This window comes from Aricia agestis, chromosome 8, assembly GCF_905147365.1.
Source record: "Aricia agestis chromosome 8, ilAriAges1.1, whole genome shotgun sequence".
Classification (NCBI taxonomy): Eukaryota; Metazoa; Arthropoda; class Insecta; order Lepidoptera; family Lycaenidae; genus Aricia; species Aricia agestis.
The window spans coordinates 16,406,443-16,432,907 of NC_056413.1; the positions used below are offsets into that span (position 1 = coordinate 16,406,443).

General features: G+C 37.2%; 1 protein-coding gene across 2 annotated transcripts in view; it reads right to left on the reverse strand.

Moving 5' to 3' along the window:
* The window catches only part of LOC121729373, a 170,213-nt gene that overhangs the window by 50,791 nt on the left and 92,957 nt on the right, over positions 1–26,465 (reverse strand). For both annotated transcript variants that reach the window (XM_042117858.1, XM_042117856.1), the window contains one exon: positions 14,002–14,048. The gene's annotated coding sequence lies outside the window, so the exon portion shown is untranslated. The remainder of the gene's footprint in view (positions 1–14,001; positions 14,049–26,465) is intronic.

The window sequence follows — 26,465 nt, forward strand, 5'->3', positions numbered from 1 at the left end:
TTTATATGCAAGCGTCTCGTCGCTTCGTCTTCTCCAAGCATTTCATGCTCCAAAACCAAACAAATCTAATGCCGCAAGAAAATAATGACAACGACAGCGCCTCGACTCTCGACAGTCGAAATAATATTATATTACATCCGTATTATTCATGAATTGCATTTCTGGCAATAGCACGGAGTCAAGTACAATCTTTTTCGCACAATATACGAGGAATAGTATCCTCATATTTGGTTTAACAAAGTTATATTAGTCAGTAGGCCAGTAATGAGCAGCAACGTGGGCTGTGGGAAACCAGCTCTATCCAGAAATAGCTTACTTTGTTGCTAAACGCTAGCCTATTAAAGTAAAGGATGAAATTATCCGAGTATTTATATACTAACTGGAAACTACATTTTGCTCGCAGTTTCATAACAGTAACTGATATTATTTAAACGCAAAAGTAGAGTTTTGTGGAAAAATAGTTTATGGAGTTACCAGTAGAAAGATTTAACACGTTATCAAATATGTAAAAGTGTATCTTTCGGATAGACAAAGATACACTTTTACGACATTCCAAAAGTTTAAAGGCCTGTTTCACCACTTTCTGATAGAGTGTCTAATGGGCTATTCACAACTTTTTTGACAGATTCTCCATACTTGACCTGTCAAGTTAATTGGTGGATAGCCTTATCAGGAAGTGGTGAAACAGGCCCTCAGTCACATTAAGGTGACGCCGCGTTAAAGTAAAAAATCGTTTTGGATATGTTTTAGATCGCTTGTTTTCAGAAAATTTTTCACTAATGGCCACCGAAAAATATAAATGGAAAACCATTTTTCTGGTTCAAATCAATGTTAAAACAGTGTCTGCTCGGGGCGACGCGATGTTTTGTTTCAGAATTGAAATAACATGTTCAATTGAGTTTTGTTGATTTTTACAATTCCAAATGTGATTCGAAAAACAAGTTTTAAAAATATATATTCCAATTTCCAAAAATAGCATCATCACCAACGAAGATACTACTAAGCGGCACCCACTCTTAGCATGGCCTTGCCAGTTGCCACCATAGAAAGAGTTTATGCCCGAAGAAGAAGAAGCAGTGACGGAGTGACAAATGAATTATGATGTCCTTAAATTCTATCAGTCTACTCAAATTAAGAGGCACTCAATGTAATCCTTGTGATTGTAATAAGAGATGTTGATAACTTAGTGCATTGTGCATAGACGTTAACTTATGCAATGTATATTTTTCCTCGATTCCCTCCAGATTCAGCATCTTAAGGTTGTAAGATCTATCTACAGGCTTCTTACATTTTCCACTATATTTCAATGAGGGAATTTCTAATCAATGGCCGAGTCTAGCAGGCCTGGATTTATAAATAGGCCGTATAGGCCGCGGCCTAGGGTATCGGCAGATTTCGTGTATTGGGGCGAAGAAAATAAAGTGGCCTAAACTTATAAAATATATTAACCACTGGACCACGAAGGTGTTAAGCAAAGTTTAGTGCAACTTAGAACTGGGCCAGTTTCTAGGCGCAGACACAATAATGGCCCATAATTTACTGGCACTGTGACATTACAGCCATCCATACAAATGCCATTTAATTGTATGAGCCATTGAAACAGTATCGACGATTGTGCTATTGCTATTGAAAGACCTCCGGCAACTTGTAGGGCAGGCCACACTAAATTGTCCTAACTCCTATCTAAAGTGTCACTCTGATGTTTTGTGTGCGGTCGCTTGGGTACCTTAAAGCAGGCTACGGAAAAAGTAAAGAAACGTGATAGCATTTTCACAAAACATCAAAGTCAAACTTGTGGTGGAACCAACACCAAGCGTGACTATGACTTGACTTCAAACAACAAAATGCAAAGTTTCCGTGGGATAAAAACCGTAAGAAAATTGCGGACGAAGTCAATCGCAAAATATTTGTTGCAATAAAATCTTATAATTTAAAAAGAATCAAAAGTTTAATCGTAAAACGTTAGTTAAAATACATTTCATGCAGTTAAAGGTTAATATAAAGTAAAAGGCACTGAGTTTAACGGGCAGTTAAGTAGTTAAGTTTAATATGGCAGTTACAAACTAATAAACTTATAAGACAGTAGTTATTATCGTAAGACTCGTCTTTCAGATTTAGATGGTACTAAACGTGAGAATACTGTTTTATTAGATTCTGCATTAGATCTTACTTAGCTTAAAAATAAAGAGTTTCATTACCTTTATTGTTCAAACCATAGACTTATTTATATACTGTCGTATAGACCACGACAACCCGAAAATGCGTGACGATTTTCGATCTGTCAATGTGTGCGTGTGCTAGTGATGTATCTTTTACTATCGATAGTATAGTCCGTTCGAGTTACTTTACCTGAGTTTCTATGAGAAATAAATAATGTGCAACGTTGACAGATTTTGTATTTCAAATTAGTTATCATATATTTTATTTTGCAGAACGAAGGTGACGATTGAAAAGTAGATACACATTTTGGTTTGGGGTGATTTTTCAATCATCAGATATGTTATGACATGAAAGGGTTAATAATATAAACATTATTATTATTTTTTGCATTATAAGTTTATGGTTCAAACGACCTGTTTTTGTTGTTAGGCCTTTGCAAGGAGAAATGGCCACAAGCGTCCACCACGACTTACTGTTGTTTGGCAGACATTTAGGGCATTCGACGCCGGATATGTATGTATGATACAAACATGTAGCGCCCGCGGCGCAGCACCCCTTTTTCGGAACTTCCAGCACCCTGGGTGCCGAAGAAATTTCACCAAGGGCGTTTTTTTTAAACGGGCTTTGGCCCACCGCACATTCCCACCACTGTATCTCCTGTGTCGCCAGGATCTACAGCGGTATCCAACCACGAAATTTGACCCTCCACCCTTTGATATGGTCTCACGGAGCCCGACTAGGGACATGCTAAAGCTGTCTTGGGACCCACAACGAATTTAATCAGAAGTTAATTATGACTACTAAGCTAGATCTAAATTCTAAGTTAATGTTGGAATTTGTTGTGTTACACTGTTTCCAGTAATAATTATGACAAAAACGCAGTTCCTTGCGCTGTCCACGAGATCATCGTAATATGGGACTCCAGATTTGCAAAGTATGTTGAGCATTATACATCTTTCGTTCTGCCAGAGGTTACATTCCCAGAGAACATGATGGGCGAGTTCGAACATGTAATGACAGGGCGCTGGTAGTGATAGAACTAAGGCTGCCTTCACATTAAGTCGCGAGTAGTGCGGCAGCCGCGCGACTTAATGTGAAGGCAGCCTAACAATGCTGTTCTGATGACATTTCAAGAAATAATGTATGTATCGCTCGCAGAGACCCTACAAGGCCTTTACGGAACCCCAGGGCTCGGGGAGCACACTTTGAGAATAGCTGATGTGCTATCATAGTATAATAAGCCTCCCTTTGAGTATTAAAACTACTTTGTTCATCTAATAGCTTCCTACAATAGAACATAATTCCATTTGAGAGTAATATAATAACACAGGGGTATTATGCAGCGTACGGCGTACCCTACTTTTGTTTTAGTTATTTTGCATTTATATTTTATAGAGATGGTATCATTAGTTGGTTCTCTGTTTGCGATATGGTCGTGTATTTTATACTAACTTTTCAGCTATTTATTATTTTCTAGAATAAATAGATATTTTAGAGCTAAATAATATTGTGTACTTGTTTGTATGGTTACCGTGAAGTGTTTATACAATTTTTGATATCCTTTCAAGGGATATCCACATGAACAGGTTCTGTGTATTTTGCCAGATTTTCCGAAATCCAGGTAGCTTACGATGGCACGGATGGCAGTGATGATGATAATGCTACGGTCTGTCCATTCGCTAGGCATGTAAATGGCACGGCAATAATTATTCAAATTGAGCAGACGTTCCTCAAATTAAAACTTTATTCCGACTCCATTCAATCCGCCGTTATAGCGCTCATTACTGAGACAGCGATGTGCCACCGGTGGTTTACGTAGGAAAATATTTTAAAATGTTAAGGGCCTGTTTCACCACTGTCTGATAAAGTGCCGAATAGGCTATTCACAACTTTTTTGACAGATTCTCCATACTTCATCTGTCAAGTTAATTGGTGGATAGTCTATTCGTCACTTATCAGGAAGTGATGAAACAGGCCCTAAATAAATAATATTTATTCAAAGGTGAATATTGTTGCAAATGCGAGAGTGTTTCTTCGAGAGTGTAACTTTTTATGCGTAAGCCGTAGACTTTGATGGGTTTGCTTAGATTTTAGCTTCGGAATTAAAAAAATCCTCTTAACATAGAACAATTTCATTGAAAAAATCAATGATATTCTATGTTACTAACGTAACTAGGTTGGCAGTTTACGGCAGCAACGCGTTGCCACTTCGAAGACGCCTGCAGGCACATCTAACTTACCTACATAATGACTTGACATCGTCTTTTGAAGACGTTGCTACTCTAGTATTTTAGAAACTCATTGCAAAAAATGTTAAAAATAAGGTTCCAAAGCGAAAACTAATTTCGGCGCAACGTAGATGTAGGCACAGAATATATATTAGTAGTACCAACAGAAGTCTCACTTGCGAAACCCGTTTAAAGAAATAACGACTCATGTTACTATACTATTAAGTTCAAATTCCGACCGCGCAGTGCTAGATGCCTACAATTATTATATTCACCTACATGTCCGCTCTCCGTCTATCGCATAACTCGTACCTTTTCTGACGAAATCGAGGTTTTCGCCTTTTAGAAAACAAAATATTATTTTTTAATTACTATTGGTATGAATAGCAAACCTTTTTATAGTAATATAAAATTTTTGTAACCCAATCTATATTTTATAGTAGTTTTATATATTCGATTATAGTGCAGGAAACTTTTACAATTTAAACATAGTAACTTGTGTTTATTTCTGTGTAGTTTGTGCGTTTCTTTGTATGAAATTGGTTTGTTTGCTATGTTTGTATAGCTTTTATCTACTTTTTGTATTTAAATACTTTATTCAAATACATATTTCATTGGCCTTTCATAATTGTTCATTTTCATAAGATTTATAACGATTTTGTCACAGCGGTTAAATCAGTATCATATTTATTATGAACCTAATAAATCTATTAGCAGAATCAGCCAGTAGGCTTTAATTTCTAACAATATTATTTTTAACGAAACATCATATCAACAATCTAAAATAGTCTCATATAATTTTATGAATCCAACAACGATCAGCTTTTGAATGTGATGAAACCAGCACACTATTAGCATCTCGACATACAAGGTTGGTGATCCCTCCCCGTTGGACCACCGTCACTGCGGCTGGAACTGCCACTCGTTAGCACTAACTGCTGGTTTCATGCACTCCACGGATTTTAATAAGTTTATAATACTTAAACTAGCTACCATCGACATACCGTGCTATGGAAGATTACCTTTTTCCGATTACGCAGGGAAAACGCTTTAAGGTCAACTCAGAACGCAACGCGATGCGAGGATGCATTTCTAAAGTACTTATTGAATTGACAAACTTTAATTGCGTGAGACGAATTCAATAAAAAATTTGCAATGCATCTACGCGTCGACGCGTTGCGGACTGAATGGTCAATTCATAGTCATTATGCGTGCCCCGGGATGGGGATATGCCTCAATTATAACTTATAAGTACTGAACCATTACATAGACCAATGGAAGAGTAACTGAGTCATAAAATGGTTCCACGAAATTCTCATCAAGTCGTAGTTTTAGTTGATTGTCATATTCATACTCTAAGAAGTTAGGACAAAGAAAATTGTATGACCGGGTGCTTAAAGCTTAGCTTAAAAGCTACTCTAAACACGAGTGGTCTATGGGTCAAGTATACACAGAGAACCTATAATGCACTCAGAGTGCAATATAATAATAACAATATTTTCAGGGCGCTGGTGCGATTACCCCGGTACTGTAGTGCCTCAGGCATATTTGCAGATGCTCACATTGATGATTTTTATCGTATCATGAGAAAACGTGTTCTGTAGTACAAAGGTTAAGGGGTAGTTGCAGCAGCATCCTGGAAATGATAGCAGAGGCTGGACTCAGCAGTTTTGGGTCGCTTCACTGAGTTGCATGTGAGAGGTGCAACTACCCTGACTTGACTCAGGTGTTCGTCACTGGCCTTACTTTTTGTTCCTTTTAATTAAACTTTTAAAATGTAAACTAACGTAGGATAAAAATGTATGTTACCTACTAACAAATATGGACTGTAATTGTCTGAAATAAAGACATTTTTATTTTTATTATTTTTTATTTTATATTTAATTTGAATGCAGATTAGGGCAAGTGGTCCTTAAAAATGGTTTGACTTACGCTTTTTGTTAAGTTGTACGTTACAAAAGGCGTAAGTAATACTTAGGGAAAATCTAAGTTTGTAGAGAACGCTAAAATCCGCGAGAAAACTAGCTGATCTAATAAAACTGTTAGTTAAGTTTACTGTTTGTATCTCCAAGGTGCCAAAACTTTTTCAATTGCAACAATCTCCGCTAAAGAACTATCTAATTTTCTCACACTTTACACGGGGGAAATCTGAACCTGTCTGGCGGGGAAATGTTTACTTAAACATTAAAATTTTTGACGTTTTTATAAGCTGTGCAAGCGAATAAAAAATAATACAATTTTATCATATTTAGCTTACGGCTATAGCTGCAAAGTTTTTTGGTTTCTTTTAAAATATATGTATGCCATCATATTATTAAATGGTGATAAATATAAATAGACGTATGATATGGTGACAAATCTACTACAGATATTTTGCATATGTACATGTGAGGTGCAAGCAAAAAGCTATGTAAAGGAAAACAAAATACTTGTGGGTATAAAAATAATTGTCATAATCGAGATATCATTTTCCTTACTAACTGTCCCGGCAAACGTTGTTTTGCCATAAAATGATTTTCCCTGTTTTCCTGCTTTTCTCTTGAAGTTTTTTCTGAAATTGTTTTTCTATAGAACTCACGGAGTCCGAGACTTTTCCAACGAATGCAAAACCGTGGAAATCGGTTTGTGCGTTCTGGAGTTTGAGTCACCTATATTCAGATGAATTTTTATTATGATATTTTACAACAATTTTTAATATGCTTTGTTTATACATTGTGTACCAGTGCCCAAAATATATTATGTACTTAGTTGGTTTTAAAACACCTTTGAATAAGCAAACCCAGATGGTGGGAGTCAGCCTAAGGCTCTAAACACACTAGGCTGAATAATTACGCCGGCGTAAATTCCGCCGCGTTTACGCCGCGTTTAAATTGCATACAAAATACGGGCCGAATACGAGGGGTGACACACTATTACGTCGCGTTTTGTATGCGTTTGACATTTGCGGCGGAAATTACGCCGGCGTAATTCAGCCACTAGGCTGTATTATTTCTTAGTGTCTAAACACACTAGTGTTTAGACACTAAGAAATAATTTTCCAAAGTCTCCGTAAAGTTGGACTCATTATAAATTCGAAATGGACCAAAAATGAAAGTCATAATTCAGTGAATTACGCGCAAGGCCCGACACAGAAGATATAAATTACATTTTATTTATTCATTCAGAATACTAAGTGCTGATTAATTCTGTTCGAAATTAGGGTTTGTACTTTGAAGACGCTAACGCACTGGGACGAATAAACGTCCCTGCGTTAACTTTATTTCAATTATTTTTATTTTATCTTGTATAATTCCTGAGAGATCTGAATTTACATACATAAATCAAGGAACATCCGAAGATGACCGGCCTAGAAAAATGTGGTGTGACGAGCTGGACTGGAGGCATACCAGCCAGGCTGGCCAGCGATGGCAGGAGCGAGAACAATGGAAGATACTGGGGGAGGCCTTTGAATTATAGGCTAAAAATAAATCAACAAAATATAATAAACATACAGCTGGGTAAGTTTTTCCGCAATGTTGCAGATGCATTTTGAAACCTTCAAAAAGGTGTGTTCATACCTTTGTTAAAAATTCGCTTATAATAGTGTAGAATTAAGAATACCTAGAGAATACCTGATAATGTTATTTAAACCAAAGAACCTTAAAAAGACGCAGCATTTCTCACACAAAATTAGGAGATCTCGTCGAGTTTGCCGTTAATTAATTAATACTAAATATTTACTTCAGTACTGACTACGCTTTGTCAGATTAAGGACGTAATTCTAACCACGTTCCATTTTCAACAACAGTTGCTAATAATTTTAGAAGACGCGACGCGAGATGTACATTGAAGACACGAATGGATAAAGTCGGTAACTAACATTTTACAAGATAATTACTTATCTTTTCCCTTATAATTAGAACAAACCTGTAACTTAATACCTACTTCATCATGTAGCTTATATCTAACCATATTACATAGAATCCACGTACGAATAATAAAAACTAAGGAAACGTAACTTCCATACTATTACCGTTTTTTTATTTCCTTTCGAACTGTCATGTAACGTCAGCTAAATACCGCTCAAGGCCATCTAAATATTGCAAATGTATTGAAATGTGTACCTAAGGTACCTACACATTATTGACAAGTATTGTAGAGCATGTTTTTTGACCGAGTTACTTTTCCTTAGTTTTTATTTTTCGTAGGAATTCACATTTTTTTAATTCAAATCATTTTCCCGGTCCTAAAGCCTCCATTGATGCAAAAAAACAGCAGTTCAAATTATTAGTTACCCACTTCATCCACCCGTGTTTTCAATTATGTCTACAGTATGCAGAAGAAGAGAGAAGAAAAAGCGATACTGTCATATCGCTTTTTCATCTCGTATCACCACTTTTGTGAATATAATACCAAATTGGGATGATACCCTCTACGTATACCAAAAATTTTGAAAATCGGTTAACAAACGACGGAGTAATCGTTGAACATAAAAAAACGAACATAACACCTCCCATGTGTTATTCTGATGTATAAGCTATATTATTGTAAAGTTTCATTAAAATCCGTTCAGTAGTTTTTGCGTGAAAGAGTAACAAACATCCATACATCCAAACAAACTTTCGCCTTTATAATATAATAATAATAATATAATAATATATAGTAGGAAGTAGGATAATCTTCCAAACTGTCTGTTGACGTTTTTGTTGGGAAATAAGCAAACAAAGAAATAAATCGACGCTTTAAGAGGATCATAATTCATAACATTTGTTAATCCATACAATAGAGTTGCGCCTAAGTGAAAAGAATGGCGCCATTACAATGAGAGGTAATGGGTGGTGTGGTCCGGCTTACAGCGGGCAGCAGGCTGGATGAGCTTATAGCGGAGAGTGGGCGTGGTCGAGTTTGCAGCGACGAGCGGGGGTAGTCGAGATTACAGCAGACAGCGGGTGTGGTTGAGTTTACAACAAACAGCGGACGTGGTCGATCTTATGGCGGACAGCGGGCTGGACGAACTTGCAGCGGAGAGCGAGCGTGGTCAAGCTTACAACGGAGATCGGGCGTGGTCGAGTTTACAGCGGATGGCGGATGTGGTCGTGTATACAGCGAACGGCTGTGGTCATAGATAATACATATATATACTGAGAGCTGTGGTGGTCGAGCCTTAGCTCAGCCTCAAGAGTTTTACAACGAAAAGCAGACGTAGATGTGTGCGTTTATCAGGCATGGCCCAAGATACGGTGGGAAAGACGGTGTAATACTAATATAATAATAGCGTATTAAACACGGGCTAAAGATGTTGGTTATACCATTCCGTTGACATTTGACACCTACGCAGTGTACTACTACCACGTGAATTAAAAAAATGTTAGCCGCTAGAAGTACGGCCGAACCTCAGTTGTTTATTACTGCAATAATAGACTTTGATATAAAGGAGTTGTGCCAGTACAATATCGTGAAAAATACACCTGCCTTCTGCGATTGTCGGATAAATAAGAGCTCTCAATGTTATTAATTCGACAGGGAAAACTTGGAAACCATTTTAAATGGATTTTAGGGATAGAGATATATGAAAGGATTTTTAACTGTGCTCGATAATCGATTTTATATTTTTCTAATAGTTGATGCCACTCTACACTTTTAGTTACTGAATTATAATAATAATATGGAGTCTAGATAATATCAAATTACAAACCTAAACTGTTCAACAATAACTGTTAATGAATAAGGCAGATATTTTTTAATATCACGTCAGTTCAATGAAAATGTTTTTCAAAAAAATACATTAAGTATATTGTTTTTATTATTGAGGGCGTTTTACTTGTTTATTCCGATAAAGTTAATGGCCATGTAAAATGCTATGAGAATACAGAGATTTTAAATTGGCGGGGCAAAAATAAATGGAAAACGCTGAATAGAAAATGAAGCTCTTTTTCCAGCTTCACTGCTCTAAAAGAAAAGCCAAGAAAATAAAACAACATTACTTGTCTGTTTTAAAAGCCAATGAAAGCAGAAATAAATGAAAATTATTGTAATAAAAGAAAATTGAAATAAAAACAGAATTGTAATCATAAAATTCAATTATGAAATTGGGTCAAAGGTTAAGTTATTCTTCGAGACATTTATTTAACTGTACTTTGAAGTTCTCTTAACTGCTTCTTTGAGTAAAACCTTTGTAATTAAGTTAAAGCAATGTTGTAACTTGTAGGATGGTGGAAAATAAAGAGTTAGGCAGCACAGATGCGTCATTGATTTAATAATCAATAATCAATGTTATAAAATCAAAGCAGAAATAACTAATTTAAAAAATTATAGTATTACTAGCTGTCCCGGCAAACGTTGTTTTGCCATATAAAGTATTTCGCCCGTATTTTTTTAATGAAGTGACTAAATAAGTATGTCACCATGGCAACGTCCATCTCTATCCCGTCGCACAAACAATGGTCGCCGTCAGTCTCGTGTTGTAATAATTTACTATTATTTATTCAACAAATGCACTTATCAATATAGAAAGTACCAAGTAGCCGATTCTCAGACCTACTGAATATGCATAATATAAAATTTGGTAAAAATCAGTAAAGCCGTTTCGGAGGAGTACGGTAACTAACATTGTGACACGAGAATTTTATATAATATAAGATTTAGTTATTTGAAATCAGATAATGGGGTGAACTTCGTGTATCACTCCCTCCTAACATAAAACTTCCTTGTACTTATAGTAATATCTCAAGACTAAAACCCTGACAAAAATATTTTCAATTTATAGAAGATAGAAGATAATATTGTTAACTGAAGTTTTCAACCTCATACGAAAATAGACACGGCAAAATGTAAGGACAAAAATAATCCCGCTTTCAGAGATCACGTAATTTTGTCCTGTAAAAAGATTTTTTTATTCGTCCTATGTTTTAGAATCGTTGTTTTAAAGTTTAAACCGTACCTATACAAAGAGCAATAAAGTTAAACTTCTTATTTTTAACGATGCAATTTGCAAAGTTTTTTAATGTTTATTATATGGCTTTAAAAAGTTGCATTATCTGGTTTCATCGATTTCCTTTGGCATATCTTTCCCCTTTAGTCTATGGGCTATAGCGTAAAAAATTCAACAGGTACTAAAGTGAGCTAACAATACACTTATCTTAATAAAGTAATACAATTTTACGACTAGTTGTAAAGGTTCAGTTACACTCGATCAACTTGTAGGTTTTCTATTCTGTGTGTTTATTACTAGCTACGTTCCACGCGACCTTCCCGATAACAAACTACTTCCCGGAAACCGTACGTTTCCCCGCAAAAAAGAAGCGTATGTTCTCCCCCTACTTTAGATTTTCTCTGTACCGAATAACAATAAAATCTGTCCAATTATAGTGAGAGTATGTTTTGTCCTTGTTCGATAGAATATGTTTTTTTTTTTTATGAAATAAGGGGGCAAACGAGCAAACGGGTCACCTGATGGAAAGCAACTTCCGTCGCCCATGGACACTCGCAGCATCAGCTGCAGGTGCGTTGCCGGCCTTTTAAGAGGGAATAGGGTAATAGGGGAGGTTAGGGAAGGGAAGGGAAGGGAATAGGGGAGGGTAGGGAAGGGAATAGGGTAGGGGATTGGGCCTCCGGTAAACTCACTCACTCGGCGAAACACAGCGCAAGCGCTGTTTCACGCCGGTTTTCTGTGAGAACGTGGTATTTCTCCGGTCGAGAAGGCCCATTCGTGCCGAAGCATGGCTCTCCCACGTAGAAATTCCTTTTTTTTAAGTAAGTTTTTTTAATTTTTTTTTTTTTATTTATTTAATTTGGGGCCGTCTATGGGCTCTGCGCCGATATCCTTTTTTTGCTATATTTCTATTGTTTTTCGCACCAAGGATAATTGAAATAATATTGTTAATTGTAATTGTGTAATTGATAGAATATGGTTTACATTTTAAAAGTTATTTTATGTATTTGTAACTGTCAAGTTTAATTATTAAAAAACTTGTTACCTACACAACTTCACAGTCATGATTCTTTTTCACATAGGGAAAATACTACACAAAGGTCGGAGTAAACAATCCGACCAACATCCGGCATCTTATTGCACAATATTGACAGGAACGTTATCAAACGTCGAACAAAACTTTATGTTTACTGTCTGTGCTGATGCTGCACTCAAGCATCAAAACATTGTATCCAGTTGCTTTCCATCAGGTGACCCGTTTGCTCGTTTGCCCCCCTTATTTCATTAAAAAAAAATAGTGACCTATTGTACGTTTTACTGGTAAACCTAGCTACTCTATCTAGGAGTGACACTTGTGGGACTCTCAGTGGATTGTGTAGCGCAACAAAGCGGTCTACTGCTACTGACAGATACAATAGCTGCGAGCAACCTTTGGCTCAATAGATTTACAGAGTAGGCGTGGCTATTTGTAGAATAAAGGTACAAGTTGGAACCGAGCGACACGCGACCACTGCAGACGGCGTGTCGACGCGACACTACTGGTTTCTATGCATTTCTATGAAATACCTTCCGCAGCTAGCGACACGAAGCTAGCGACATATTCATTAGAAATACATAGAAACCAGTAGTGTCGCGACGACACATCGTCAGCTGCCGCTTCATGTAGCCGGCTCCAACTTGTACCATAAGGTGACGCCGCCTTAAAGTAAAAAACCGTGTTGGATATGTTTTAGACTGCTTGTTTTCTATGAGAGGCCGGGCAGGCCTCTCATAGAAAACAAGCAATGGAACAGCAAAAAACGGAAAGGGCGTAAGCGACAAAATGTTTTCTGTCGCGTAATTTAAAAACCATTAATACATTTCATATAAGCTATGGGCAAATTAAAGTGCATGCTTGAACCAATTTATATACAAAATTTGGAAGCTTAAATCGCTCTCCTCTGTTGGCAAAATAGGAATCCCTTTTTTTACAGAGGTCTTTTTGATTGATTATTCTGTGTTATAAAAGTTGACTAATCGTGTTATGCTATGTGTAATTCAAAGACAAAGACATGATGAATACTGACACTGAACTTTAATTACTTATCTTTAGTCATTGCTGAGAAAAATCGATATCGCTACAGCCAAATTATCAAAGCGTCGCCTTAACAGTTAGGACCTAGGAATCTAAAGCTTGCTATTTCTATCTAAATACCTAGTGAACTGGGAACAAATGCTGATTTTGAGAAAAGGATAATCCCGGGAGTGGAAATATAGGACCAGGGAATTTAACCGGAAATTTCGGAAGTGGCGATTACCGGAAATTTCGGGATCGGGTATTCCCGAAAATTTTGACACCCGAATTTCTCGGTTCCATAACCTAAATCCAACGGAACTCCGAAGTATACCCTAGCTACATTTTGTACAAACCTTCAAAAGGGTATTGAAGTTGAATGGTATTTCAGAGATATTGATTAGCAGTATACCTACTTTCATTTCTTTTAATTTTATTCCATCGTTTTAATCCAATTCATCAACATAAAAAAGTTAAGTTAAGGTTTGTTTTGCTTTAGTTTTATAGCCAAAAATGAAACATGGGGCTCTATACTTAAGAATTGAATATAATTTTGATCGTCGGCTATTTCACTCGCCATGTGTCGAAACAACATTCGAGGCTTGAAAATCGGGTCCCTAACCAAAAAAATAAAAATATTCCTTAATTACCTTTCGCTCATTTCACCGACGAACAGCAGAAATCGGCCACTGACCACCTGTAGAAAAAAAATACTTTGATTAGTCGTCGTGTAGGTGTATCCATGCTAATATTACGAAATGTGAAAGAGTGTTTGCCAGTCTGTTACCTCTCCGCGCCCAAACCACTGAACCGATTTTGCTAAAATTTGGTATGGGAAGACTTTGAGTCCTGGGAAAGGACATAGGATACTTTTTTCCCGTAAAATGTACGGTTCCCGCGCGATAAACGATTTTTGCACGGAGCTACGGAGCACGGATTTATGAGACATAATCTTAACTTAAGATTACCTACATATGTCTCGTAAAAAATTGTAACATACAGTCTTTTATAACAGTACATCACCAATCCCTATCGCCCTATGATGAAAATTCGTATTACATAAAACCTACTATTTGCATATTGGTCGCAGATTGTTAAAATTACCATTCCTTTGCATTTTTATTGTTAATTTCGTGGCTCAAAGTGGGATATTTAAATATTTAATTGAGAACGAATGTTATATATTTATGCATATTATGTTGTGTTGTTATACAATTAAGTTGTGAAATACCTGAGCTATTTTAAGGTGGGATAAGAAAGTTTATCCAAGAAACACAATGATTTGTAAGTAAGGATACGGAACATTTTGTACAAGAAAAATTAAATGAAGCTTCTTTAAAATCATGTTTTTTTAATAATACACTAGTCGCAGCAGTTAGAATTAACGATAATAATCATTCAATGTAATATAATTATCAATTATTTTAGCAAAAAAACCGACTTCAAACAGTATTTCTTTATCATGGAACCTATCAAGTCCAACAAAAAAAGAATCATCAAAATCGGTTCAGAAATCCGCCAGAAAACAAAAAACCTTGGGAGGTGTCAAGAGACACCCGGATGGAACGAAATTCTATGAAAGATAAAGAAAGAGAGAGAGAGACAGAGAAACACGCGCATGCCACACGGCATACTAGACGTTATAACTATAGCGAAAAGTGTCGTTACAACTTTTCTTCTTATTTTTTTTCCTCTAGCCCCCTTTCGCAACACGCGATAAGGTACTTCGTTTCAAAAACTTATGTATAAGATCAAATTGAGAAACCTCCTTTTTTGAAGATGATGATGACTGATTCCATGCATTCGAATTTCCGAATACAGAAAATGAATTCGGAAATCATGTACGGAAAACGTATGCGACCGGCCTAGAGTCCTAGAAACCATGTTAAAAGCGGCATCAAATTTGTACTAGGACATCATAGACGCTGCACAAATCAGATTAACGTACTAGGAGCACATGAAAGCAACATCGCTGCAGCGTGATTTTAACCAGTTTACACGGCCTTCATAATACGACCTCTAATTTCACAGAATCAATACCAGCATCGCTTCAAAGAGATATTTCACATTTTCAGCAATAATTTCGGTTATTGCTTTGAAATTTGAATACAGATTCGTACTCCTAAAATATGTCTGATCAGTGAGTGATCACGCTAAAACTGTGAACTTGTACCAAAATTAGACTATTATAATTAGACATCGGATGCATATAATATGCATGTGCATTTGCATATTTGCATATGCAAATGCATATAATGGCGGCTCTCGACATAGGCGAACGCGTTGGCCAACGCGTCTGCAGACGCGTTGGCCCAATGTGTAGAACGGGCGTTCGCGTGTTGGCCGTAGGTATTTAGACGTTGGCCAACGCGCGAACGCCCGTTCTACACATTGGGCCAACGCGTCTGCAGACGCGTTGGCCAACGCGTTCGCCTATGTCGAGAGCCGCCATTATGGCACTTTTTAGGCGATAGTGCATATTTTGGCAATTTTTAGTTGATAGTGCATATTTCGGTAGTTTTATGCCCTAGTGGTCTCCAAACTAGCTATCATGACATACACTGAGGCCACAAAACAGAGGTACGATAGATCAAAACACTTAAAATATGTGGCTCCATCCCCATTTAAAGAATGCAATACACTCGATAGGTACAATATATTTCTAGAAACAAATTTTTTCTTTGAAGTTGGCAACATTAGTAAAAAATTTGAATAAAGTAGTTACCGATTTATTAAATTTACTTCCATGTGCATTAAGATTGCAATCGGAAAATGTTGGTAAAAAAATTATTATTGGTGCTGTATAAAAAATGAAAAATCCTGGATTTGATGAAATAATAAAAATTGACGCTTTTATTAACGGCACCACCGGAAAGCTCTTAAAAAAATAATACATTTTAATAATAAGTGACTTTTGATTGTGCATATTTTGTGCATATTTCGGCCATTTATCGTGCATACTTGCATGCATATTTCGGCACTTTGATCGTGCATATAATCCGATGTCTAATTATAATACATATCGTCCCTTAGCTAACAACACCGCTCAAGTCGAAAATTGGCGGTTTTTACATTTTAATGCCATTGGATAGAGCTGCTCATTGCGCGTCGAACCATAGATGACATGATATAGATTTTAGCCAATTAGAAGCCGTAATTCAAAAAATAGTGACAGCGCTCAAGTCGGTTGGCCTCGCAACACCGCACAAATCGTTATTCTGTCATACATTTCGCGCAAAAGTTCTTCGTGCTCCGTGGTTATTCAATTTTTATGTGAATTTTATCGCTGAAAGGTCTATGCAAGAACTTTTTATAGAAGATTAAGAGGTAAGCTATAGAATAAAGTAATGTTTATTGATTTCCGCGTATTAAAATATAGAAACAATTGATAATAAAATATCTTCACTTACTTATGAGGTGTTTACTGACTATTTTTTCTTAACTTAGGCGGTGTTTCAAAATGTATTTTATTTCTTTTAGGGAACTCTGTAATTAAAATACACTATAGATTCTTTTATCTTCGAGAAGACGGAGGTTATAGCAATTGGTCTGTAGTTGGAAGGATTTGTGCGGTTACCTTTTTTTTGGGGATCGGGTGCACCAATGCTGTTTTCCAAGAAGCCGAGACAATACCAGAAGGATGGGAGAGCTGAAAAAGATGCGTTTAGACCGGAGCAACTCTGGAGCACATTTTTTCAAGATTCTGTCAGGCCCACTCGAATTTTGGATATTAAGGGAACGGAGGGCTATTCGCACTGAGCACTGATGAAACCGAATATCCGTAATCCGACATGATCACATGACGCTCGTACATCGCGGCATGGTCGGTGATTACTGTCATCTAGGGTCATCAATATCTATTGCGTCGTGGGCCAACGATCCTTTTCCTACATGTAGGGATGGTAGGGTTGGCTTGCAGAAATTCCCTTCAATAGCTTAAAATCCGGCGTGAAAAGATCCGGTGTTTAAAATTCTACAATACGGATAAATTAAACGCCCTCCAAATGTTAAGTTCAGTCGTTTAGGCTGGCGTCATTTAGGTCAAAGGATTTTATACGTATTTATTTACAAGCAAAGCTATAAATCTACAAATAACAAAGTAACCCAGTTTCTTAGTAAAAGAAATGCAGCGAACTATTTTGGAGTGGCAGTGAATGGCGTGTGACTTGTGAGCGATAGTTTAAAAGCGCTAATCCTACTACACCCAGCTCGATCGAACCTCCTCCCGTGTTCTGTGTCCCTGGTGCTTGTGGCATATTCATCATTATGGACGACTTCTATGTAATGCTAAGTTACATACGGTTTTGCTCGATAGTTTTACTCGAAATCGAGCAAAAACCACCGTGTGGACCGAAAAACTCACAGCTCGAAATCGAGCCAGTTTGAAGGCTCGAATCGAGCCGGCTTGACAAATTTTTTGACACTAGTTTTTATTATTCGTAAATCGTAGCTAATTTCCTTCGAACTGGAGTAAAATTATCGAGCAATGCTGAATGTGTGGACGAAAGCCGTGTTTTTTATTCTACGTGATTGCTCGATCAAGCAAAACCGTATGTGAGTACTTACACTAAGATTGTGTTGTGTTTAGGGAATTTTATTCGACTAATTTATTTTTTGAATAATTCGAATAGTTTACAAAAAATATTCGAATAATTCGAATTAGGTAGGTAGGGAAGGGAATAGGGTAGGGGATTGGGACCGGCTCGACCGGAGAAATACCACGTTCTCACAGAAAACCGGCGTGAAACAGCGCTTGCGCTGTGTTTCGCGGTTCGCCGAGTGAGTGAGTTTACCGGAGGCCCAATCCCCTACCCTATTCCCTTCCCTACCCCCCCCTACTCCCTTCCTTTCCCTACCCTACCCTATTACCGTATTCCCTCTTAAAAGGCCGACAACGCACCGGCAGCTCTTCTGATGCTGCGAGTGTCCATGGGCGATGGAAGTTGCTTTCCATCAGGTGATCCGTTTGCCCCCTTATTTCATTAAAAAAACAGACATACTTAATATTATTATAAACCTCGGAGAGTCGCAACAAAATGTACAGTGCCAGCTGGATACTTCAATGAAATAACGAATACAAGAATTGTTGTAGGTTTTCAGTTTATTCCTATCGCCAGAGTTTCTTCCTGTAACTCGAGTTATTTTCTGGTCGTGTACTTTCCTATTTGGCACGTATCTCTACCTAAAATATTAACTATGTCTTGAATTAAAGAAAAAAGAAGTTCTATGTACAGCTATTTTTTTTTAAATTTACAACTAACAAAAGTTCGTAGCAATATAATATCAGTGTCCATTTCTCAGCAACTCATACAAAAGTAATAATTGGTACTTCTTATCTCGTAAACTATAATAGCACGTCATTTTAGCACGCTATAACCACACTGCTAATAGCGAAGAAAGCCGTAAAAGAAAATAAACGTACAAATTACGTAGTTAGCGAGAAATAAAGTAATTTCGATTCTAGCACCTCAACCCGCTAATCGCTTCAAGCACGGATATGTAATGCAGTATGAAAGTGTTTGTATATAATACTTAATTGTTTTCTCTACGTAGGTAGTAGGTACCAGTATTAGGTAAACATTTTTTATTGTTATTCTTCATTGGATGAACAGTGAACAAATAAAGTCAAGATCTTTCCCTCAAGAGGCGACGATTTATACGAATCGTAAAAACCGAATAAAATAATATGAATATTTTATATTACACAATTCTCGCTTAGACAAAAATAAAGCTGCTAGTTACAGCTGTATAAAAGGTTACCTAAATATAAGGTTTTCATAATATTATTATATTTTTTTCTGGCAAAATATAATAATATATCCAGAGAAATATCGATCACTTGATATATATTTCACAATAGATATAATATTATAAGTATCAAAGTGGCCAGTGTGTTGCTTAAGGAGGGCATTTCAAAGTATGTAAGCTCGTTTTAATGAAGGTATTTTCGTGGGAGAGTCATGCTTCGGCACGAATGGGCCGGCTCGACCGGAGAAATACCACGTTTTCACAGAAAACCGGCGTGAATCAGCGCTTGCGCTGTGTTTCGCCTAGTGAGTGAGTTTACCGGAGGCCCAATCCCCTACCCTATTCCCTTCCCTACCCTCCCTTATTCCCTTCCCTTCCCATCCCTACCCTTCTTATTTAATCTCAGGAACTACTGATCCGTTTTGAAAAATTATTTCAGTGTTCTAACATTTTCTACAGCCCATTTATCGAGGAAGGATATAGGCTATATTTTATCACGCTAAGACTAATAGGAGCGGAGAAATAGATGAAAATGTGGAAAAAGCGGGGGAAAGTATTTGAAAGGGTTTATCTCACGAACTACTGGAGCAATTTTTCTGTTATTTGGCACAGATAAGAAGTAGACCACGTGAAGGATCATAGGCTATTTTTTGTGGACTAATTTGTCTGTCAAATATCTAATTTACGCGAGCGAAGCCGCGCGGAACGTCTAGTAATTAATTATGTATCTCAGAGTGTCACGAGTTCTCAATTCCCCAATTTCCAACATTTCCACAATTCATTACATTTTGTATAATTTGTACATAAATTTCACTGCTTTATGTACGTTATCAACTTATCACAAATTCCGGGGTTTGCTCAAATTTAATATTTCAAGTCGCTTTTGTTGGCGAATCTACATTGTTGAAAATAAATTTAATTAATTTAGAATATAAATAGAAAAATGGGACAGAGAAAGGTCGGCGATCACACTTTGACCATATGCAGAAATATTTAAGAGTTCAGCGGGGCTAAAATGGTAGCTTTGGAGAATCATAATATGATTCATTTCTTTTAAATCGCAAAATGTTCACTCTGCTTGCAATTCATGTCTAGTAATTCGTATCTCTGATATTCGTCAGTTTGACAGTTTTGACAATTCATTTGCTGAATTGATTGAGAGGAATTGATAAATGTGACCATTTTAGCCCCGCTGTATTCACTATTTCAGTAATAGAAATATTTATTTACTAGATCAGCCTTTCACAAAGTGGGCGATAACGTGGTTTTATATCTCTATGGCGATAACGCTATGCATTTTAAATTGAAACAATGGGGGCGCTACAATATAATTTGTTCTCAAAGTGGGTAAACAAAACAAGTTTGGGAACCCCTGTACTAGATAAAGACCGCGACTCTGTTGCGTCAAAATTCGTTTATCGCGTGGGAACCGTACATTATTCCGGGATAAAAAGTTTCATAATAATATGTCCTTTTTCGGAGTTTTTCGGGACTAAAAGTATATCGTTACATGGGTACGTCGCATTTATTGTGATTTGTGGGATTTGACGAATCATACGTCAAATCCCACAAAGTTTTACAGCTCTTATGACTAATAAGTCATAAGAGCTGTAAAACTCTGGAACGAACTGTCTCCAGCAGTATTTCCGGACTTATACGACCTGCAAACCTTCAAGAAGATAGCGTATTCCCTCTTAAAAGGCCGGCAACGCACCTGCAGCTCTTCTGATGTAGCGAGTGTCCATGGGCGACGGTAGTTGCTTTCCATCAGGTGACCCGTTCGCTCGTTTGCCCCCTTATTTCATAAAATAACCTAAAGGGAGTAAAGACTATCCAGTAAAGGCGACATGCGTAGTCTGTTCGAAACCTCTATGTTTTTAGTTTTCGACTGTCGAAATTTCGAAAGCGCATAAAGCTTTTCAACTCTATTTGGCCGATTAACAGCGCGTATATCAATACCCACTTAATATTATAAATACGAAAGTTTGTTTATCTTTCTGTCTGTTACCTGTTTTGGCAAAACGGAGTTGCAATCGTCATCTAGTTTAATAAGATGCTGTGAACAGTCAACAGACCCAAGAAGTATTTACCTACTAAAATCAACAAAATGTCATGTCAAAAACACAGACCACGAGCTGCCACAAGATTAACCTTAGACCCGCAACTAGTGGAAATATTTAATGAAACCTCTGCAATATCGAAAATAGGCTTCGGTCCATTTTCTTAATACAATACTCATTTGAGCGAATCGTTATCGGCAATAGACTAAGAAATTGCTGGCTGGACGTAAACTTAGAACGATAAGAAATGATTCTTTGCCTTTTTGTAGGTGCCTAAAGTGGCACCTACAAAAAGGCAAAGATACCAGGATCTGATGGCAAAAAGTGAGAAAAGAATACCGGGGTAATTGGAATAAAACATTATGATCTTTTTTTGTCCTTATAGCGGCTGATTCTGTGTGTGAAACATGCAAATATAAAAATGGATAAATTTTTTGATGATCAAGGATATTTTTTGAAAATCTGCCATCAAAATTTACCATCAGATCCTGGTAGACCTACAACAAACCTAAGTGATAATACTTTACTGTGTGTATAAATAAATAAAATAAATAAATAAATAAAATTTATTTTCAGACAAAGAAGCCCATATTCTAAATAATTTTTGACAATAAAATAATTATGAACTAAACAAATAATCACAATGCAGCTCATCAGCTCATCTTGCTACCCTGACATGTAGCTCAGTGAGTCTGCGAAGGAGTGGAGAGTCAATTCGCTCCGCTATCATCTTCAGGTCACCTACACAGATTTTAGAAGTAAGTTACCTATATACAGACGCGGTCGCAGCCTAAAATTCTGGAGGGATTCACTCACTATACTAAAAAATTGTCAAAAATTTCCTTTTATTATTTGGCAAGATTTTGAGATTTTTCAATTTGACCTTAGATTTTGGGTGGGGTCATGTCCCCTGTGACCCCCCCCCCCCCCCCCCCTTCGGACCGCGCCTGCCTATATAGAGTTCGCAGTGAAAGTAGCGGAGCTGTAAGAGCAACTTTTTTTAAACTTTTGTATGGAAAAATTCATGCGGCATTTGCCCATACATATCACAAAAAAAAATGGTCTTTCAGCGCTATTAATTTTACAGTGAACTCGTTACACGGGACTCGTACACACCCTAAAATATTATAGTTTGGTTACAATATACAATGGTATCATATATTATGAATTGACGTTTGCGTTTTCAGAATGAAGCTGAAGAGGAAGACGTGGCAAACAAACAAACATTCATACTTTCGCATTTATAATACTTGAAGTATGTAAATAAACCCAACACACATTTACATAGCAATAAATAGCCTAGCCTTGCAGCTCACATGATATGAATATTGACTTACTCTCAAAGGGGTGCACGACGGTGGGTAGATTGAAAAACTTTCCTCATAACCCGCACAAGTTAAAATGTTACCGTAAATGACGTAAAACTACGTAAATACACTTACCACCGCACTCAGACATTAAGTAATGATAATTAAACTTCAATAATTAATAAAGAGTTTGACAGATAATGTATAGCTTGCATGCGTTATAGCGCAGTCAACATCGCACGTGAGGCATGCCCGCGACGCTATGACACTTTTCTTTCCAACGCGGTTGGATTTTGACGCATTCAATTATTGAATATGCCAAACGAAAGTTGAAAAGATGATAACGAAAATTGAAGATGAAATTGCATTGTGTGGACATAGCTTATGGGGCTAATGTTAAAATCTTCATTTGATTACAGTTAAGTAGGTAATTAATATTCGACTCTGATTGCGGCAATTAATTTATTAGAGTAGGTACATAGAGGTATACCCAACGTACAACCCTAGCATAATCTAATTGGTGAAGAATCAAAAACAGCATGTGATTATGACAGCCACTTAATTTAAGACTCCCTTAAGTACTCGGTGGATCACTTCTGCCACTCAGTGTTAATTCTAAACGTTAGGCTCCTCAAGTACTAAGAACGATATGAAATGAAGTTTAATTTGAAATCGGTTAAAAATTAACACTTACAGAACGTCAGGCATACGGGAGTTTCGGAAACTAACCCGGCGAGAAGAACCGGCGTAAGAAACTCGCACGGTGCCTCTTACCAGAGATGGTAAATGTCTTTAAATTATTTAAAGATTTTATATAAGTACCGTTTTCTCGGCGTCATTAAGATGTACATTCGTGCCGAATTACAACTTTGTAGACCTTATAGTCTCTAAGAAAAACCGCGGACAGACAGACGGACAGACAGGCGGAGAGACGGACGGACAAACTGAAACTATAAGGGTTGGTTGACTACGGAACCCTAAAAAATGTGTTACAATATTATAACGTAAAATAAATTACATAAACTAAACATGTTAAATCTACCATAAATTTTTGCCCAGACTAGTTTAATATTTCTATATTTTTGAGGCTAGTTTTACAAATTGCAAGTTATAAAATCTACAAGTTATTTTAAGACTCCTCAGAGGTTCGGAATTTTTCGTCCCAAATTGGATTTACATTTCACCGCTAGAATTTCATAGACCCATGCTATACATCCGAAAGTCTATATGTCTGTGTGTTAGTATATCTATCTCATTTAAGCCACTGGACCAAATTTCGTATGCGGATACTATAAGACGGAACGCTAACACTGTTTTTCCATACAAACGTATTCCTCAATTTACTCCCTGGACTATCAATTATGTGTCTAGACCAGCATTTCCCAAAGTGTGGGTCGCGACCCACTGGTGGGTCGCGGGTAGATTTTCGGTGGGCCCTGAAACTATAGGACGATTGTTGTACTTACGTACGGTACGTTTTTTAATTGAAATGGGTGTGGTGAGGAGCTTTAGAAAAGGCCCAAGTCCAGCAGTGAACGTCAGTAGGCTGACGATGATGATATGGTCAGCGGCAGCAACATACCGCTTTTTGTCTTCATGACACAAGGTGAGCCGCAAACTTTAAAGTTTCTTGTAGATGGGTCGCGGTCCCGACAAGTTTGGGAAACACTGGTCTAGACATATGGTTTTTTATATACAATATTGGGATCCCATAAAGTTATGCCTCTACGTTCGATATTTTATAAATTTACTAATAAATAAAAACATAATATGACATCTCAAAAATCGCAAAAAACATACCCCGCCAATCCACCGACCATAAAACAAAGAAAAATCTTTAAGATAAAATAAAAACGTAGAGGCATAGACTCACTTTTCCTGAAGATAATAATAATAATAATAATAATCAATTCTTTATTTGCACACACAAAAGAAAAGACAAAAACACAAAAAACACAACATAAAAGAGAAAAAAAAAACAAAAGAAATAACAACAACAAAAAAGGTATTAAAAAAATTAAAAAAATAATAAGATATGCTCTATTTTGAAGGAGAAATACGTTACCTCGATTAACTGTATCTGTCTCTATCACAATACACGTGCCGGTGCAGGGTGAAGCGTGATGGCAATAGTTTCTTCGTTTAAATTCTACTGCACCCGCGTACCCTCTTTAAGTCCCGGGAAAAGACATAAGACAGTTTCCATACCGGAAAAATATACGGTTTTTGAGCGTTAAATGAACTCTGGTGTTACGAAGTCTCGAGCAACATCTTCTCATCATCAACGACATGGACTTTGTGGGCGCTGAAGGTCTAAAGGGGGGCGGTATGGGACCCAGAAAAAATGGAGGCATTGTGTAGACTGTAGAGGCTTGCGGGGTGATTTATGTCATCTGGATGCATTTTAAATTGAAACAATGGGGGCGCTAAAACATAATTTGTTCTCAAAGTGGGCAGTAGACAAAATAAGTTTGGGAACCCCTGGACTAAAGCAACGTACGGTTCCCGCAAGCCCCGAATTTATAATAAAGCCGTTATAGGCTACGGTCTAAGGGCCGCGTCTTAGGGGCGGTAGCGTCCATAGCCCTATTACGTGCAAAGGGCGGCGGAAATAAAGTGCCATACTCTCATAAAAAATCTAAATTCGTCAGTCGTCAGTCGTCGTGGTTTCTACGCGTTAGATTTTGCCACAACAAAGCCGCGGGCAGCATGTAGTCATAAAATAATGTTCCAAAAGTGGTACATTCTCAATACAGTTACAGGCGAGTTCCATTGTTTCTGGTCGTTAAATTTTATTTTAGTCGCATACCACAAATACTAAGCACGAACGTTTGTTTGAAACCTAAATTCTGATAACACGAATGTAAGGTTAAAGCTATAATAATAATTAACCACACACCTGTTTCTATATACCCTAGCTACGCATTTTTATGGTGCCCAAGTGTGTGCGCAGTAAATACACTCTGCCATCATAGAAAACAAGCAATCTAAAACATATCCAACAAGGTTTTTTACTTTAACGCGGCGTCACCTTAAGTGTAAAAATGTAGCATACAGACACACTTTCGCATTTCTTACATAAATAAGAATATTAATACTGATTGTAGTTTATCTGTCTATTCCCATTTTAGTCGTACAACACAACACTATAAATGCAAATAGCCCGGAACAGGTAATGTTACATGCCCGGCGAGCTAGTGTTATCCCAGGGGCTGCTAGGTAACAGATAATCTAGTCTAAGTCTAGCTGTTGCGTCAGACACTGAACTTGTGAATAATCTACAATCTACATATTCACTTTAAACAGAAACCAGCTGTGAAAATCGGTAATACGTCATTTTAAATAATGTTATCAACGTCGATCCATATTATAATATTGGCTCATTTTCATTGGTCGTTAACTCGTTCGTTATACAGCATGCGGGCAGTCCCCGCAGCCGAGATAACGACCTATGAAAGTTACAAGTCGTTACGTGTTCGTTATACCGCCTGCGCGGATTGCCCGCATGCTTTATACCGACCGTGATATCGACCAATGAAATTCATCGGTCGATATACAGCTTGCGGGACGTGAGTTGCCACGTTTCCGACAGTTCCCAATGGCCGTCATACTACTGCAAAGGAGATTTTTTTTATTTGTACCACCCTGAAACTTTTTTTAACAGTTCTCTGTATGATCATAAATAGAAGGCTGATAATGCCATACCTGTGGGAGGTCGTGAATGTGAACAATATTTTTTCAAAATCCTAAGATTTCATTCGTAATTCGAACGATTTGTAACAGTATGGCACTAATTTTTCTGTAAGTTTGAGGTTTAACAAAATATATAAATACAAAGTTTCAAACACCTAGGTGGCGGCAATCTTGTCAAAGCAGATGTGTCTTTTTCTGAAGTCGTGTTTCTATTTTATTTAATAAATCTTCAAATAAGTCATTAGATAATCTAAAAAAAATATCATGATCTTCTACATATCACACTCCAAATGCAATTGTAACTCC